Genomic DNA, 17,707 nt, shown 5'->3' with positions numbered 1-17,707 from the left:
CAGTAAGGGGAACCAATACGGCCTGCCTTAAAATCAGGACTGTGGCTTACAACACGGAGGAACAGTGTATCAGAGGGAAATTCAACATTCTCCTGAATTCCGGGCGTGCCAAAAAGAAGAGTAGAAGATCTGAAGCACCTGCATTACTGCACATTTTTATTTTATTTTTTTTTAATTAATTACTTTTTCACCTTTTAACTAAGAAAACATTGTTTTTCTTTTTTTTTTCCCATCACCTGATTTTACCCTTTCAACTACTACATTTTTATTTTTAACTAGTATTATTACCGCTACCATTTTACCATTTTTAAAGTGTCGTTTTCTTTTCTTTCTTTTTTATTTTGGGACTAATGTTCTCCATTCTATTTTCATCGTTCCTTTAGCAACATTTTTCTCTACCTCAATTTGCCTCTGTGCTAAACCCTCTTCCCACTTTTTCCCTTTTGTTGTCCTGTTTCTCTTACCCTACTCCAGCTTTAGATTTTCCCTATTCTTTTTACCCCCTGTCAAAATTTCACCCTACTTATATACCCTATGTCCAATCCCCTGCTCTAAATCCTTATACACCTTTCCCTTATCTTCCTTCACTATCCAAATTTTTTTCTTCTTCTTCTTCTTTTCTCTCTCTATTGTTTATTGTTGTTTGCTCGATTGACGAGTATATTGGGGGTTTTTTTAGGATCGTTTGTGAGGTTAGTCTGCTTATTCTTTTTATTTTTCTCCCCCCGCCCCCCGGTTATTTCTGTGCTTCTGTTTTCCCTTGCGTCGCTTGATATTATTGGTTGTTTGTAGTTTGTATTCATCTCCAGGAATCTGCTGCTGTAAATTGTTGGTATTAGTGGCGGTTCTATAGGAGTTTTCTCCTCATATAAATAGTCCCTTCCCCTCTTATACTTCACTCTCTTTTCTCTCTTACTTTTTTTTTTCTTTTTCCCCTTCTTTTTTCCCCTCCCTTTTTCCAATTTTATTTTTGCACTCCTTTTTTTTCTTTTTTCTTTCTTTCTTTTTTCTCTTCTACCTTTTTCTCTTCTTTCTTCCTTATCTCCTAACTCTCTTAGCTCGGGTGGCCACCTTTATTTGGGGTTATTGATATCGTAAATACATTCGTGTTCAGTGCCTGGTACGTTGTGCCTTGTTGTGTTGTATTTTGTGCCTTTAAATCAACGCAGCAGATTCAAGCAACAGCGGCCTCCTGATCTCCACACGCTCTGTCTGGGGAACAGTTACTGTGTGTGAAGCCTCCCTCCACCTGCCAGAAGAGCCACCACAGCTGTGAACAGCACCCACCAGAGGCCCTGCTATCAACGGAGGAGCCACTGCTACCACAACCGCCCAAGGAGCAACCACACCCCGAGGAACCACTGCCACCCAGGGAGCAGCCACTGAACGACTCAACAACTAGATATGTCAGTGAGATCAAACATGGGTAGACAAAGAAACCCCCAAAGGAAAGAAAAGGAGGACTCGCCAGAAAAGCAGCTAAGTGAGACAGAGGCATGCAACATGACGGAAAAAGAATTCAGAATAAGGGTCCTAGAGTACATGCACCGGTCGGAGGAAAAAATCAATACCATATGCAAGAAGCTAGAAGAAACAGATGAAAAAATCAACAACTTAAGTAAGGCCCAAGAAGAAATGAAGAGTGATATAGCTGCCATAAAAAACTCCATTGAAAGTATCAACAGTAGACTAGGAGAAGCGGAGGACCGAATTAGTGAATTAGAAGACAAGGAAGCAAAACACACCCAAACTATACTGCAAATGGAGAAAAAAATTAAAAGACAGGAGGAGAGCCTAAGGGAGCTTTGGGACAACATGAAACGAAACAACATACGAATAATAGGGGTGCCCACAAAATACCGACTTCTGCGCATGGGCCACGAAGTTTCAATCGCACTGCACATGCGCGCCCGCACGTGGTATTTTGTGGAAGAGCCACACTCAAGGGGCCAAAGAGCCGCATGTGGCTCGCGAGCCACAGTTTGCCGACCACTGGTCTAGGGAATTGAGAGTGTATCCAAGAGACCTATTATAGTGGGAAATGTATGGGTGACTCAAAGCTGGGTAATGTATAAAGTAGACACATGAGGATATGACGATTGTCAATGGCTTGGAGGTCTTGATGGGGTCCAATAGTGAACTATTGGAATAGAGATACTAAGGAAAATGAACTAAAAAGAGAGAAGTTAATACTTATAGTGTTTGCTTCTTGGTCTCTAGCTGTTAGAGGTGATGCCCTCCTTGGATAGGACCCATTATGAGAACAGGAAGCTGGGAATCTTGCATCTTTGTGGGATCCTTCCAATGTTCTGGGGCTGAGTCTTGGTGAGGGAAGAAAGATCTTACCAAGGGCAGGTGCTGCTCTTGACTTGAATCTTCTCTTAAATCTGGGGCACCTGGTGATTTGTCAGTCCCTAGGATTAATTGATGAGAGAACTAAAGTTGAATTTTTGGACAGTGTTGAAGGCTGACTTGAAAATTGTGGCCATAAATTTAAATGGAGCTTACTCAGCTTAGGTGTGGGTTTTTGTTCAGCTTATTCTGCTGCTCATGAGCAGATTAGGAGTAAATGGAGAATTGGAGTTCTTCCAAGTGAATATGATGGACAAAGGGTCTTGGACAGTAAATATTTTAGGTTTGTCTTGTGGACTGTACAGTTTCTATCCCAACTTCTTAGCTTGCCATTATAGTGCAAAAGTAGTCATATATGATACGTAAACTAGTGGGGGTATCTGTGTTCCAGTTAAACATTGCTTGTAAAAACAATCAGCGGGTTGATTTTTCCTGAGGGCCTTAGTTTACTGACCCATTGTCTAGGCCAGTGATGGCAAACCTTTTGAGCTCGGTGTGTCAGCATTTTGAAAAACCCTAACTTAACTCTGGTGCTGTGTCACATATAGAAATTTTTTGATGTTTGCAACCATAGTAAAACAAAGATTTATATTTTGTCGCCTAAGACCATCGGAAAACACATATATAATTACATATTGTTTTTGTGATTAATCACTATGCTTTAATTATGTTCAATTTGTAACAATGAAAATACATCCTGCATATCAGATATTTACATTATGATTCATAACAGTAGCAAAATTACAGTTATGAAGTAGCAACGAAAATAATTTTATGGTTGGGGGTCACCACAACATGAGGAACTGTATTAAAGGGTTGCGGCATTAGGAAGGTTGCGAACCACTGATCTAGAGCAAACAGACATTCTAAGAGGAGGGAATTGACAAAAATATGTAGAGTGTGAGTATGGCTGAAGAACTGGGACAATAAAGGTGAGTAACAGTCAATGAGGTTGGAAGGTTAGGAGAGCCAGATATGGGAAGGAGACCAGATGGAGGAATTTAGACCTTATCAGTCAGGCTGTAGGAAACTCAGAAGGGCTTGGATCAGAAAAACAAACAGCAAATTTGCATCTCAGAGAGATGGTGGATAATGGATTGGAGGAAGGTAAGACTGGAAGCAAAAGTTTTCTAGTTTATTTTTCTTTAATAAAAATGGGGGTTGTAATAATTAAGTTGTTCTGGGGCTGAGTCTTGGTGAGGGAAGAAAGATCTTACCAAGGGCAGGTGCTGCTCTTGACTTGAATCTTCTCTTAAATCTGGGGCACCTGGTGATTTGTCAGTCCCTTTTGGAGATTGCCATAAGCATCAAGATGGGCTGACTCTCCAGGACTCAGATCTCTCCCAAGCCCTGAGAGTGATGGCATGGCCAAATAGAAGTCATTTTTCATGTCACTAAAGTCTCACTTTAATCCATTTATTGATTATTTCGAGGGTATCTAGTACCACATCTCTTCCAGATCATTATTTGTTAATATTCTATAGGCGGCTGCGGGGGGTGGGGTGGGGGGAGGAATGACAGGGTTATTATTATCCTTTTCAGATCACTTTACTGGATAATGTTCACAGAGCAACATTCTTGATATACCTTTCTCAAGTAATGCAGTAATTCTATGAGGAAAATGTAATGGTGATTGCAGATGTAAAGTATTATTATTGATAGTCAGTTTCCCAAATTAACTCATCTGTTTCTTTATTCATATGCTTGGCAGATAAAAATATTTAAGGCCTAATCTCTGCCCTCAAGATACTTAGACTATAAGTGGAATGGATTGTGTAACTAAATATTCACAAGACACTGAATTGCTATGACAAAGCAAAGAGAGTAATTTGTTATTCATTACAAGTTTCCTTTTTTAGATGTCAAGCAGACAAAAACAAAATATTTTCTTTGCTGTCAAGGTGCTTAGAGGCCAGGTGTGAAGGTGGATATATAAACGAGTAATTGCAAGACACTGCACTTATTGCTATACTACAGAGGTACAAATTAGCTACAGTGATAGCACAAAGGAGGGAGAGATCACTTTGCTTGGGAGGTAAGGAAAGGCTTCCCAGAGAAGACTCCTGAGCTGTATCTTACACAGTGATTCAGATATCATCTAGAGCAGTGGTTCTCAACCTGTGGGTCGCGACCCCTTTGGGGGTCGAACAACCCTTTCACAGGGGTTGCCTAAATACATCCTGCATATCAGGTATTTACATTACGATTGAAGTATGCCGTTGGTATTTTAATGGGAAGTGCGTTGAATTTATAGATTGCTTTGGGTAGTATGGACATTTTAATGATGTTGATTCTACCAATCCATGAACACGGTATGTTCTTCCATCTGTTTATGTCTTCCTCTATCTCTTTTTTTAACGTCCTGTAGTTTTCTGAGTAGAGGTCTTTTACCTCTTTAGTTAAGTTTATTCCTAGGTATCTTAATTTTTTTGGTGCGATGGTAAATGGGATTGTTTTTATAATCTCTCTTTCTGAAAGTTCACTATTGGTGTATAGAAATGCCTCAGATTTCTTGGGGTTAATTTTGTATCCTGCTACATTGCCAAATTCATGTATTAAGTCTAGTAGTTTTTTGATGGAGTCTCTAGGGTTTTGTATGTATAATATCATGTCGTCTGCAAATAAGGACAGTTTTACTTCCTCTTTTCCAATTTGGATGCCTTTTATTTCTTCTTCTTGTCTAATTGCAATGGCTAATACTTCCAGGACTATGTTGAAGAGGAGTGGTGAGAGTGGGCATCCCTGTCTTGTTCCTGTTTTTAGGGGAAATGGTGTTAGTTTTTGTCCATTGAGTATGATGTTGGCTGTGGGTTTGTCATATATGGCTTTTATTATGTTGAGGTATGATCCTTCTATTCCCACCTTGCTGAGAGTTTTTATCAAAAATGGGTGTTGGATTTTGTCGAATGCTTTTTCTGCATCAATTGATATGACCATGTGGTTTTTTTCTTTCAATTTGTTTATGTGATGTATTACGTTTATTGATTTACGGATGTTGTACCATCCTTGCATCCCTGGGATAAATCCTACTTGGTCATGGTGTATGATCTTTCTGATGTACTGCTGGATCCGATTTGCTAAGATTTTGTTGAGGATTTTGGCATCTATGTTCATGAGGGATATTGGCCTGTAATTCTCTTTCATTGTGTTGTCTTTACCTGGTTTTGGTATTAGTCATCTGTTTCTTTATTCATATGCTTGGCAGATAAAAATATTTAAGGCCTAATCTCTGCCCTCAAGATACTTAGACTACAAGTGGAATGGATTGTGTAACTAAATATTCACAAGACACTGAATTGCTATGACAAAGCAAAGAGAGTAATTTGTTATTCATTACAAGTTTCCTTTTTTAGATGTCAAGCAGACAAAAACAAAATATTTTCTTTGCTGTCAAGGTGCTTAGAGGCCAGGTGTGAAGGTGGATATATAAACGAGTAATTGAAAGACACTGCACTTATTGCTATACTACAGAGGTACAAATTAGCTACAGTGATAGCACGAAGGAGGGAGAGATCACTTTGCTTGGGAGGTAAGGGAAGGCTTCCCAGAGGAGAAGACTCCTGAGCTGTATCTTACACAGTTATTCGGATATCATCTAGAGCAGTGGTTCTCAACCTGTGGGTCGCGACCCCTTTGGGGGTTGAACAACCCTTTCACAGGGGTTGCCTAAATACATCCTGCATATCAGGTATTTACATTATGATTCATAACAGTAGCAAAATTACAGTTATGAAGTAGCAACGAAAATAATTTTATGGTTGGGGGTCACCACAACATGAGGAACTGTATTAAAGGGTCGCGGCATTAGGAAGGTTGAGAACCACTGATCTAGAGCAAACAGACATTCTAAGACGGGGGTGGGCAAACTTTTTGACTCGAGGGCCACAATGGGTTCTTAAACTGGACCGGAGGGCCGGAACAAAAGCATGGATGGAGTGTTTGTGTGAACTAATATAAATTCAAAGTAAACATCATTACATGAAAGGGTACGGTCTTTTTTTTTTTTTTTAGTTTTATTCATTTCAAACGGGCCGGACCCGGCCCGTGGGCCGTAGTTTGCCCACGGCTGTTCTAAGAGGAGGAAATTGACAAAAATATGTAGAGTGTGAGTATGGCTGAAGAACTGGGACAAGAAAGGTGAGTAACAGGCAATGAGGTTGGAAGGTTAGGAGAGCCAGAGATGGGAAGGAGACCAGATAGAGGAATTTAGACCTTATCAGTCAGGCTGTAGGAGATTCAGAAGGGCTTGGATCAGAAAAACAAACATCAAATTTGCATCTCAGAGAGATGGTGGATAATTGTTTGGAGGAAGGTAAGACTGGAAGCAAAAGTTTTCTAGTTTATTTTTCTTTAATAAAAATGGGGGTTGTAATTAATTAAGTTGATATCATGGCTACTACTGGGCTGACTTATGAAACACAAAAAAATCAGAATTGCATGCTTCATTAGGTGCTTTATAATTCTAATCTATGCTGGTTTAGGCCCCATCATCTGTACTCAGTTATCTGAGCTTATATCCAACATTGCACATACCCATCAGTGCACATACCAGGTTATGTAGTAAATATTCATGTATGGGTCTTTCTCTGACACCAGACTGGGAATTCCTTGAAGATAAGGAGCACAACGTACTTACCTTAATATACATCTACCTGAGGTCTCATTGTAGCACAACGTACTTACCTTAATATACATCTACCTGAGGTCTCATTGTACAATCTCGACAAATATTACTGAACCAACTGAAAAACTCACTGCTTTATGTTCAGTAGCTATTATAGAATTGGAGTTGGGAGGGGAAATAAGTCACCTAAAAGTATTCCTGGTAACTTGAAGCCATATCTAGCAATGGAAGGAGGCCACATACACAAACTTCTAAAACATCGTTCAGCTAATATTGCAGAATTGAATAACCTAAAAGAACAAAGATGGGAGCTCTACTGGGTTTACTACAATTTTAACATCTTCAAAGTAAATTTTTAAAAATTTATTTCCCAAGATGCTGCCTCATAACACAATATATAAACACAACATAAAAGCAATTTTGAGGCAATATTAGAGAACACTGAAGTTAGGGTCTAACTTAAAAGGATTGTCAAAAGCAGAGCTCGAAAATTATGGTGTCCACAGATCATCAGCGGTTCGTGTCTCTATTGGTCTGTGGTGCTTCAGGCATTGTAATCTCTGTAGTTTTATCATAGTCACCTGCTTAAATTGAAGCCCTGCTGCTCCATTGTACAAACAGAATAGCTGTTTTAACAGGCTTTAATTTTTCATTTCCCCCTATACATTGCTTAACACAACTTGATAGTAGTGGCACTATTTCAGTAGCAGATTAGCCATTGAATAAGTCATAATATAAAAAATGAATTCCACACTGTATTCTTTTTAGGATAATTTAAAATATTGTCATGCCCTTCAGCACTATGGAGTAGATAAAACACTGCTCTGTCTAGAAGTTCTGAGATGAAGGCGGTATCTTGAAAGTTGTGTTATTTTTTTTAAAGCCCTGACAAATAATTTATTTACATGCCAAAAAAGAAAATGATCCTCAGTTACCCCAGGAATGTAACGGGTAATATGCCTAAACATTACTGGTTTAATATCTCTGGTTATGATATTAAGAATGGTTATGTCCTTTCCAAGTTTACAGTACATGACATTTACTCCTACCTTCATGGCCCACGTATCTACAAAGGTGCGTTTTCTAGGAGAATTTGTTTTTCTTCCCCTGAGCAATGAAGACCCCAATGTCAGACTCATAATCTCTTCACAGTGACAATAGTAACACTTAGCACTTGTATAACAGACCCACATGGTTTAGAAAGATTTATTGATCATGAATCAGTTAATCACTACCAGATTTCTATGAATTAGGTCTTATGGCCTTATTTAATTTTTATAGCTCATATAGCACTGATGATAAACAGGTTGCTCTAATTTGCAAGGGAAAGAGGAGAGAGAGTAGAACAAGCATGTCAAACTCAAAGGCTAACACGGGCCAAATAAATGAGGCATGCGGCCCATAGGCCATGAGTTTGACATGCTTGGAATAGAACAAGGCATTTTTTTAGTAAGGAATTTCGCCATGTGATCATGTTAGTTGGAAGTCTGTTTATTATTGAAGCTCATGTAAAAGTTAGTGACTAATCAAGGAATTTCCAGCCCTCCAGAATGTACTGAATCATTCTGAAACACTCACTTATACACTGGTCAAACTATGACTCTGTTTACCTGCCAGGAACCTTAGTGGGCCTTTCAGCAAGAAGAGTCTATGAAAATGACACAACCACTTCCCTCTGCATAAGGGACCCCTTAAGTCTCTTTTCGTTCTTCATGGCAGTCCCTCTGCTCTTCTAGATAGTTCTATGCATGTGAAATTTCAAGAAATGTAGGTAAGGAAAAGGAAGAATGATTTGAGGTAAATAAAAAGTGAATTGAAATGAGTTACTGAGGAGGACTGTCAGATCACTTTCACTCTGTGGAACCTGGGCTATTTTGGATTTAATCCTAGAAACATACATATATATATAATTTTCAATTACAGTTTACATTCAATATTTATTTGTATTAGTTTCAGGTATGATGGTTAATTTTAGGTGTAAACTTGGAGGGTGTTTGTGGTGAGGTTAACATTTAAATCAGTGAACTTGGAGAAATCAGATTGCTCTCCATAATATGGATGGGCCTCATCTAATCTGTTGAAGGCCTGAACAGAACAAAAAGACTAGCCTCCCTGAGTAAGACGGGTTCTCCAGATGACTGCCTTTGGATTGCATGGGCCCCATGGGCTCTCCCAAGTGCCAGGCTGCTGGGCCTACAACTGGAACTTCTCATTAGCTCTCCTGGGTCTGAGCCTACTGGCTCACACTGCGGATTTAAATTTTCCTGTTTCCTTAACCATGTGGTCAAATTCCTTATAAACAGAGAGAGAGACAGGGAGGGAGGGAGGGAGGGAGGGAGGGAGAGAGAGAGAGAGAGAGAGAGAGAGAGAGAGAGAGTCTGGACTAAGATAGGAGAGTATTCACCAATAGACCAATTATACCAGTTGTTCATTAAGAGACTTACTGGTCTCTGAGACCACACTAAAGTGACTGTTCTAGACAATTAGCTCCACCATCACTTTTTGGCATACTTGCCACCCATGAAGGAGCAGGTCATGATTATACTAGGTAAGCCAACTCCCACGGCTACAATTTACTGGAACAGGGGTGGATAATTGACTAGGGATCTGGAGGGTAGCTAATCCATTGGCTAGATTGAACCAAATAGACATTTAAGTATTTGAATCTAAGATCTTAAGGATTTGAACTAAGAGACATTAAAATAGTCAAGGTAGGCATTGCTAATGAAAACAAACGGAAAATTTGCTGCCATCTTTGAAACCCACAGGAGGCTAACCAAAGAAGGCACGGGGAGGGGAGAGTAAAGTGTAAGGGAGAGCAGAGTGAAGTGAGAAGGGCTTTAGACTGGGAGGAGAATCACATTCACAGGCTAAGAACTATGAAGGCCGAGCAGCATGCTATGGGCTAAGAACCCTGAGAAAGACCCACACCTGCCAATAGACTGTTGATTTCACTTCTGGCTCCAGCTACCCCATTTTGGGCCTGGATAAGTCACTTACCTTCTCCGGGAATTAATTTTCTCATCTATAAAACCAAAGGCTTAACTTTGCTGTGCAGAGGTCTAGAGAATCCAGAAGTTTGAAGTTGGTCTTTGAAATAAGGATTGTTTAATGGTGGGTTCTCCTTTAATGTTATTGGGCTCTGTGCTCTATCAATCTCATCTGTGGCAACAATGGGGTTGTTTTCCTTTGAGAAGTAATTTTCCAACTTTCTTTTCTTTTGCCAACGAGCACTTTGTTAAGTGCTACAGGGAGATTTAAGCAAATGAAACAGATAAAAGCAGAGCCGATCTGACCAGCATGACCGGGGCTTGAAGCTTTGCCCCCATGGCCTTTCCCAGACTCCCCCATCCGCACATCCCAAGTTCAGCAGACTTCCGTTTGAAAGCCCTTGCCCTTGAGAAAAAAGAAAAAGATGAATCAGACAGAGGGAGAATGAAAATAAAGTTACAAACTGCAGGAGCAGCTGCAGGCCAGCGGGATTCAAGAGGCACACAATCTGGAAGTATTTCCTGCCTTGGCAAGGCCAATTCCCGCAAACAGCACAGGCAGGAACCTTGAAGGGTAGGGCTGAGAAGAGACAGCTACAAAAATTGGGGCCAGAGATAAGTGGGTATCATGAGAGAAAAACATAACAGGAGGGAGCAAATGTGTATGATGTGATTGTTACTCTGTCCTTGGATTCAAGTAACATAGGAGAAAATAAAAGAAAGAGTGGGGAAAGGAGAATATTTTCTAAATATGATTGAGATTTAAAAGGAGTCTTTTGTAAAGGGTACTATAATTTAACTTTAAAAAAAGGAAGCAAGGAAGACTGAGGAGAGATTTTTCTTACGCATTTGCTAGGAAAGACCAGATTGAGTGTTGTTTCAATCAGACCAAAGAAGTGGAGGACACCAACAGAAATAGTGGAGTAAGGACTTCTCTCCTCCATAGAAGTAATGAAAACACTGGCAAAAGGGGGGAAAATCAACTTCTGTTCTACACTCTGGAAATTAAACAAAGCTTGCAGCGGTCTGAGGAACATTTATTCAAGTTAAAGCTAAATCTTAGAACAGTGAGCTTTGTGGCATTTTCACTTAATCTATCCCAGCCGTGGGCAAACTACGGCCCGCGAAATCAACTTCTGTTCTACACTCTGGAAATTAAACAAAGTTTGCAGCGGTCTGAGAAATATTTATTCAAGTCAAAGCTAAATCTTAGAACATTGAGCTTTGTGGCATTTTCACTTAATCTATCCTCATTCTCTCCTCTTGAGTCCTGTGGGAGCCATAAAAACTAAGAGTCAGAAATCGTGGTGAAAAACAGCAACCCGGCCGGCCGGTGAAGCTCCTTCAAGACCTATTCCCAGAGAGTTGTCATTATTTGAACGGTGTGGCATTTTCCCTCCGGTCCAGTTTAAGAACCCATTGTGGCCCTTGAGTCAAAAAGTTTGCCCACCCCTGATCTATCCTCATTCTCTCCTCTTGAGTCCTGTGGGAGCCTTAAAAACTAAGAGTCAGAAATCATGGTGAAGAACAGCAACCCAGCAGTGTCTGGAGGCAGAATGAGGCCGGTGAAGCTCCTTCAAGACCTGTTCCCAGAGAGTTGTCATTACTTGAACTGTGTGGCATTTCCTTGTCATATCCTTGTGGTAACTTGCAAGGTTACCTTTATTCGATCTGACTTTGAGTTCACTGGCACAAACAGCCTTTCCCCACGGACAGCAATGGCTAGTTAAGTAGCATCAACAATAAATCTGTTTGTGCTCTTAGGTTTATTCCTCCTCTTCCAATATGGGCATACAGGGACAATTCTAGTCTTTAAATTTTTTCCAATTAAAGTTTGCATTCAATATTATTTTGTACTAGTTTCAGGTGTACAGTGCAGTTTTTAAACAATCATATGCTTTACAAAGGGTTCCCCCTGATGTCCAGCACCCAATTGGCACCATACATAGTTATTATAATACTGGAGGCCCAATTCGTGCACTGGGGGGTGGGGGGGGGTCCCCTCAGCCAGGCCTGCACCCTCTAGCAGTCTGGGATCCCTTACTCCTTACTGCCCTCCTGCTCGCTGCTCCTTAGCACTGCCTCAGAGGTGGGAGAGGCTCCTGCCACTGCTGCTGCACTCACAGGCTTCTGGTTGAGTGGCGCTCCCCCTATGGGAGAGCACTGACCACCAGGGGGCAGCTCCTGCATTAAGCATCTACCCCCTGGTGGTCAGTGTGCATCATAGCAACCGGTCATTCCACTGTTCAGTCGATTTGCATATTTCCCTTTTATTATATAAGAGGACTAATTACTGCACTTTACAGTCCCATTCTATTTAAAATTTCTTTCCATCATCCCAAATCCTGAAGAATCTAAAGTATCGTTTCTCATAAACAATACTAAAAACTATGAAATGCTTAACCACTTACTATTAAAATTTTTCTCAGTATACAGAGCATTTCCTATATTACTTAGAAAATGTCTTTTGCCGTTATTGAAAAATTTCTTTCATAAGAAGTCATTTCTGGCCATCTTGTTAATAAAATATGATAAATTGCCATTTTATATTTAGTTATTACAAATGCAGCTCATTATTTTAAACTTTAAGCCCTGTTGAATTTAAGGCAAATATGTATTTGTTTTGGGGATAGTGATTTAATTGACCAGTGATTTTTAACTGATGACATTTTAGTGAAGAAAAGAGAGTATAAAATCTGTAAACAAAAGCAGAGACTGGAACATTTCCTCTTTTTATTGAAGCCGGGTATTTTACATGACAGGAAAAATTAAACTGGGATTTAGAGACTCTTATAATTGTAGAGTGGAAAGCTTTTACCATTTTACTTTAATTAACTTCAGATTTTTATTTGTTGTCTAAATCAATCAGTGAAAGTTTTTGTCTCCCATTTATTATTATCATATCTCAAGCAAAATTACTTTCTTTGTGTCTGATCAGAGATAGAGCAAGAAAAAAAAATTTTCAGAAATAAAATATTACAATTACATTTTCTAAATGTTCTAGAACATTGATATTCATTAAGTCCCCAATTTAATAAGCAATATGCTCCATATTTAAATGATGAAGAATACTATATTACAGGGTAACTTATGCTCCCATGTTTTTCATATTTTCCAAATATCTATCTGCCTCCTCTACTTTGCATATATGCAGATAGGTATTTGGTTAGGTATTTGTTTTCAGTAGGAACAAAGGAGCCTGTGACACTGTGGATGTATTAGTTTTCCATTTTAACAGATGGGTTAACACCAAGTTTGAAGACGTTTCCAACTGTTCTCATTTTACTACCAGGTTTACAAATAGCGACAGCTAATGTATTCTAAGCATGATTACATCTCCTACGTACTGTTGTAAGCTCAGAAAATGTATTAACACACCCAGTTTTCTTCACAACAACTTGTATAAATCACATACTGCTATGACCCCTATTTAACAAATGAGGAAAGTGAGCACAGAGAAATTACAGACCCTGCAACTAAGTCTCAGAATGAGGATTTGAACCCCAACAATCAGGACCATTCCCCATGCTTTAACTACATGCCCTCTACATTTATTAGTGCTTTACTATTTAGAAGGATGATGAAAGTAATTTTGAGGTTATCATTCATCTTTTTTTTTTTAATTCACCTTTTGGATAGCCTAATACTATCTCTATAGGGAGAGATAATCCAGTCTTTATAAAGTTATTAAGATATATAACTGTGAATTAATAGTGACAGTTCTGAAAGTCTCAAAAATAATTTTTATTTTATTTTGCTTTAAAACTTTATAATATATTTATTAATGCTAATATTTGGGAAGGAATTAAGAAAGTGTTACAGCTAGTACAGTTGCATGGAATTACTTTAATATGTGCTCCTTTTGAAGTAAGGGATTATAATTTAATTATTCTAATTTATGTACTGCAATACATTCTATTGCTGCAAAGATTATAAAAGTTCTTTATATCCTAATGCTAATAGCATATACCTGGTAAAAACTCGCTTACTCTAACTCTATTCTTATCACAAATTGTTTTAGTAGCAGTTGAGAGGAGAGAAGAAAAAGATATGAGTAGAGAGATGTCTAGCATCTTGTCCAAGAGGGCTCCCTGATTCCCTAGGTGGTGGGCACAGTTAAAGCCATTCTGGCGCATATTTAAAATTGATGCTTTCTCTGGGATCTCCTGGAGTGAGCTAAGCAAGAGGAGCAGATCTGCATAGATTGAAGGTCTTGGTGCTTACATATGTGAGGCGAGAAAGCCTGCAGTCATGTTTCCCAGCTTTCTCTGGTTCACGTGAGCAACAGAAGCTAAACGTTGCTCCTTATTTGGGGGTCTTTTCAACTCTGTGTCTCTCCCAGGCATCTTCAAAAACTGCTGCGAATTTTTCAGACCAGAAGTTCCACTTCACACCTACACTGTAACTGTCATTCATTATAACACCATGTTGCCATGTTTCTTGGATGTCAGCATTCTCCTCATAAAATTGTTGTGAATTTATTCATGGGATATGTGCCCTAGTATATTGCGATTAAACACACACACACACACACACACACACACACACACACACACACACACAGTAAACAGGTAAAGAATGAGGCCACTGTAAGACTCAAATATTCAGTAGTGAACCAGCTCCAGTAGTGAAAGGCACTTTTTCTTAGGTGGAATTCAAAAGCATCCTACCAAATTCCAAGACAAGAAAGCTCATCTAAGGGTGTTTTATGTCCTCAGATTATTTGAGAAGGAAAACAGATTGCATTGCTCCTGGAACACACATGGAAACAGAGAGTGTGATTATAATGTGCTTCCCATAGGAAAATACAAGGTCTTTATCATTCCCTAGGAAATACTAATGAAAAACACAAAAACAAAGAATCAATGCAAACTCTAAGTTGTTTATGAAAGTCATTTCTGCACCAGTGGCACTGTTATCTCAACCTCTCCTGTAATAAAAGAGCAATATATAAGAGAGAGAAATTATATCCATTTTGGTATCTTTTTTTCCATTTTGGTATCTTTTTTTAAAATATATTTTATTGATTGTTTACAGAGAGGAAGGGAGAGGGATAGAGAGTTAGAAACATCGATGAGAGAGAAACATCTACCAGCTGCCTCCTGCACACTCCCTACTGGGGATGTGCCTGCAACCAAGTTACATGCCCTTGACCGGAATCGAACCTGGGACCCTTCAGTCCATAGGCCAATGCTCTATCCACTGAGCCAAACTGGCTAGGGCCCATTTTGGTATCTTAAAGAATGACTTGCCCTAGCCAGTTTGGCTCAGTGGATAGAACGTCAGCCTGCCAACTGAACGGTCCCAGGTTTGATTCTGGTGTGGGTGGCAACCAATCGATGTGTCTCTCTCACATCCATGTTTCTCTCTGTCTCTCTCTCTCTGTCTCCTCCCTCCCTTCCACTCTCTCTAAAAACCAATGGAAAAATATCCTCAGGTGAGGATTAACAAACAAAAAGAAAATGACTTATTAAATATGGCTTTTACTATGTAGCAAAGAGAATAGACTTAGAAAGTCACCTAGCAATTTAGTCTTTTGTACCGACCCATGATGATGGGTCTCTGTTTTTGTTGGTTTGTCATAAGACAGATTTGGTTGCCTCATCACATTACTTTTGGTAAGGAGCATATAATCTATTGTGAAACTTGGAAAATTCATTGCCATTGAGGTCTTGGATTCAGATTCTGCAGCTGAATTTGGAAAAAGATTAAATCATTTGATCAACAACAATAAATAGTATACAAAAAAAATGCATCATGAGAATAAAGAAACCCAAATTCCTCACACATTAAAAATGATGATTGAGCCTTGGCTGGTTTTGGCTCAGTGGATAGAGCGTTGGCCTGCAGACTAAAGGGTCCCAAGTTTGATTCCGGTCAAGGGCACATGTCTGGGCTGCAGGCTCATTCCCATTAGGGGGCGTGCAGGAGGCAGCTGATCAATGATTCTCTCTCATCATTATGTTTCTATCTCTCTCTCCCTCTCCCTTCCTCTCTGAAATCAATAAAAAATATATTTTTTTAAAAAGTGATGATTGGAAGAGAGGTACATGGCTGGCCTGGATCTGGAGAGCAATGCTTTTTTGGTGTGTCTTACCTGGGGGGGGGGGTTTTTCTCTAAGTCTCTAAGAATCAGGTTTAAGGTGTCTCTGAAGACAGAATGTCCAACTCAGAAATAAGCGAATGCAGCCACTGATTTTTATTGCCTGTCTCCCAGTGGTACCAGCAAGGGTTTAGGATTATGTGTGTGTTTTTAATCTAGTGGGATTTCTGGTCTGAAAAATTTGCAGCAGTTTTTGAAGATGCCATTCTCAGATACCTGGAAATGGTGGTTCCCATTCAGTCTTGAGGTGCAGAACCTCTGTTGACTGCAATAAAGGGCCATCGGGGAGAGAACAGAAAGGGGTAGAACACCTGAGGTTGTCATGTGATTTAATATCAGAACTCTGTTTTCAGCCAACACACACCATGATAGTCACCAAAGAAATGCTACTGTGCAATGGATTAAAAAATGTAATATTCTGAATGTCATGCTCCTAAAGTTGAGACATGCAGACTTTAAATACTGTGGTGTCTCCTGTCTTGTTTTGCCAACAATTCAGAAAGGCTTCATATGACTGTGCATGTTTTTCAAATGAATGAATGGATTACGAAAGACACCTTAAAAGAGAAAAACATTGTAATAAGGTAAAAAACTTTTTCCCATACTCCTGGACTTGGTCTACTTGAAGAAAATTAAGGCAAATTAAGAAAATTACATTAGAAAGTAATTATACTAATGTCTTAAAAGATGAAAGTTATAAGGAAAAATTATTTTTATCCTTGCCTTATAAATGTATTTATAATTTGTAAATATATCATTCGAATCTGTAAAACTAGACTATCACTCTTCCTTTTATTTTAAATCACCGGATGTTTTATTTTGTTTTAAAGGTAAGAAAATAAAATCTCAGGTCCAAACAGTACTTATTTCCTGTCCCAAGTAAATGTCAATCACCCCCACGCCCATCAAGTGAGGCCTTGCACTTTTGTGCCCAGTCTTATTCAAATGAGCCTTACAATCCTCAGCTGTGTTGCTAATATGGCTCAAGATATTTGTAATATACTGTTTATTTGTAAGAGTGAAGATGCTTTAAAAAGGAATACAGATTAGCACAGCTCTGTCCTTTAGAAAGATAATGAGAGGCACAGGTGGCCTTTAGATTTTTTAAGTAGCCACATTTTAAAAAGAGAAATGTAAAATTTAATATTATGTTTTATTTAACCCACTGTATAAAGACATCATTTCAACATCTAATCAATATGCAAAATCATTGATACATTTTATGTATTTTTCTACTCGGTCTTTGAATCCAGTATGTACAGCACATTTGAACTTGGACTAGCCATATTTCTCATTCCAAGTGCTCAGTAGCCATATGTAGCCGTTGGTCATGTAGCTCCCACACCAGACAGCACAGGTTTCGCATAAAGGTTAAGAGTTCTGTCTCTCTATAAGATGGAGAGAATAACATCTAACTGCTAGAGTTTTGTGAGAATTAAAATAAATGCTGTATGTAAAACTCTTTTCACTGGGCCTGGCCTGTAGCCGTACCTCATACTCTGTAGGTCCTACTCTGAATTACAGCGGAGTAGATTACTATGGTGCAGCTACTATTTTTAAGTCAGTTAAAAACAATTATTCTAATGTTGGAGAATCTGCTTTGTTCCAGACATAGCGAAGATGTGCACAGATCTATGC

This window comes from Myotis brandtii, unplaced genomic scaffold (assembly GCF_000412655.1).
Source record: "Myotis brandtii unplaced genomic scaffold, ASM41265v1 scaffold351, whole genome shotgun sequence".
NCBI classification, from domain to species: domain Eukaryota; kingdom Metazoa; phylum Chordata; class Mammalia; order Chiroptera; family Vespertilionidae; genus Myotis; species Myotis brandtii.
Note: the sequence above shows the minus strand (reverse complement) of the source record.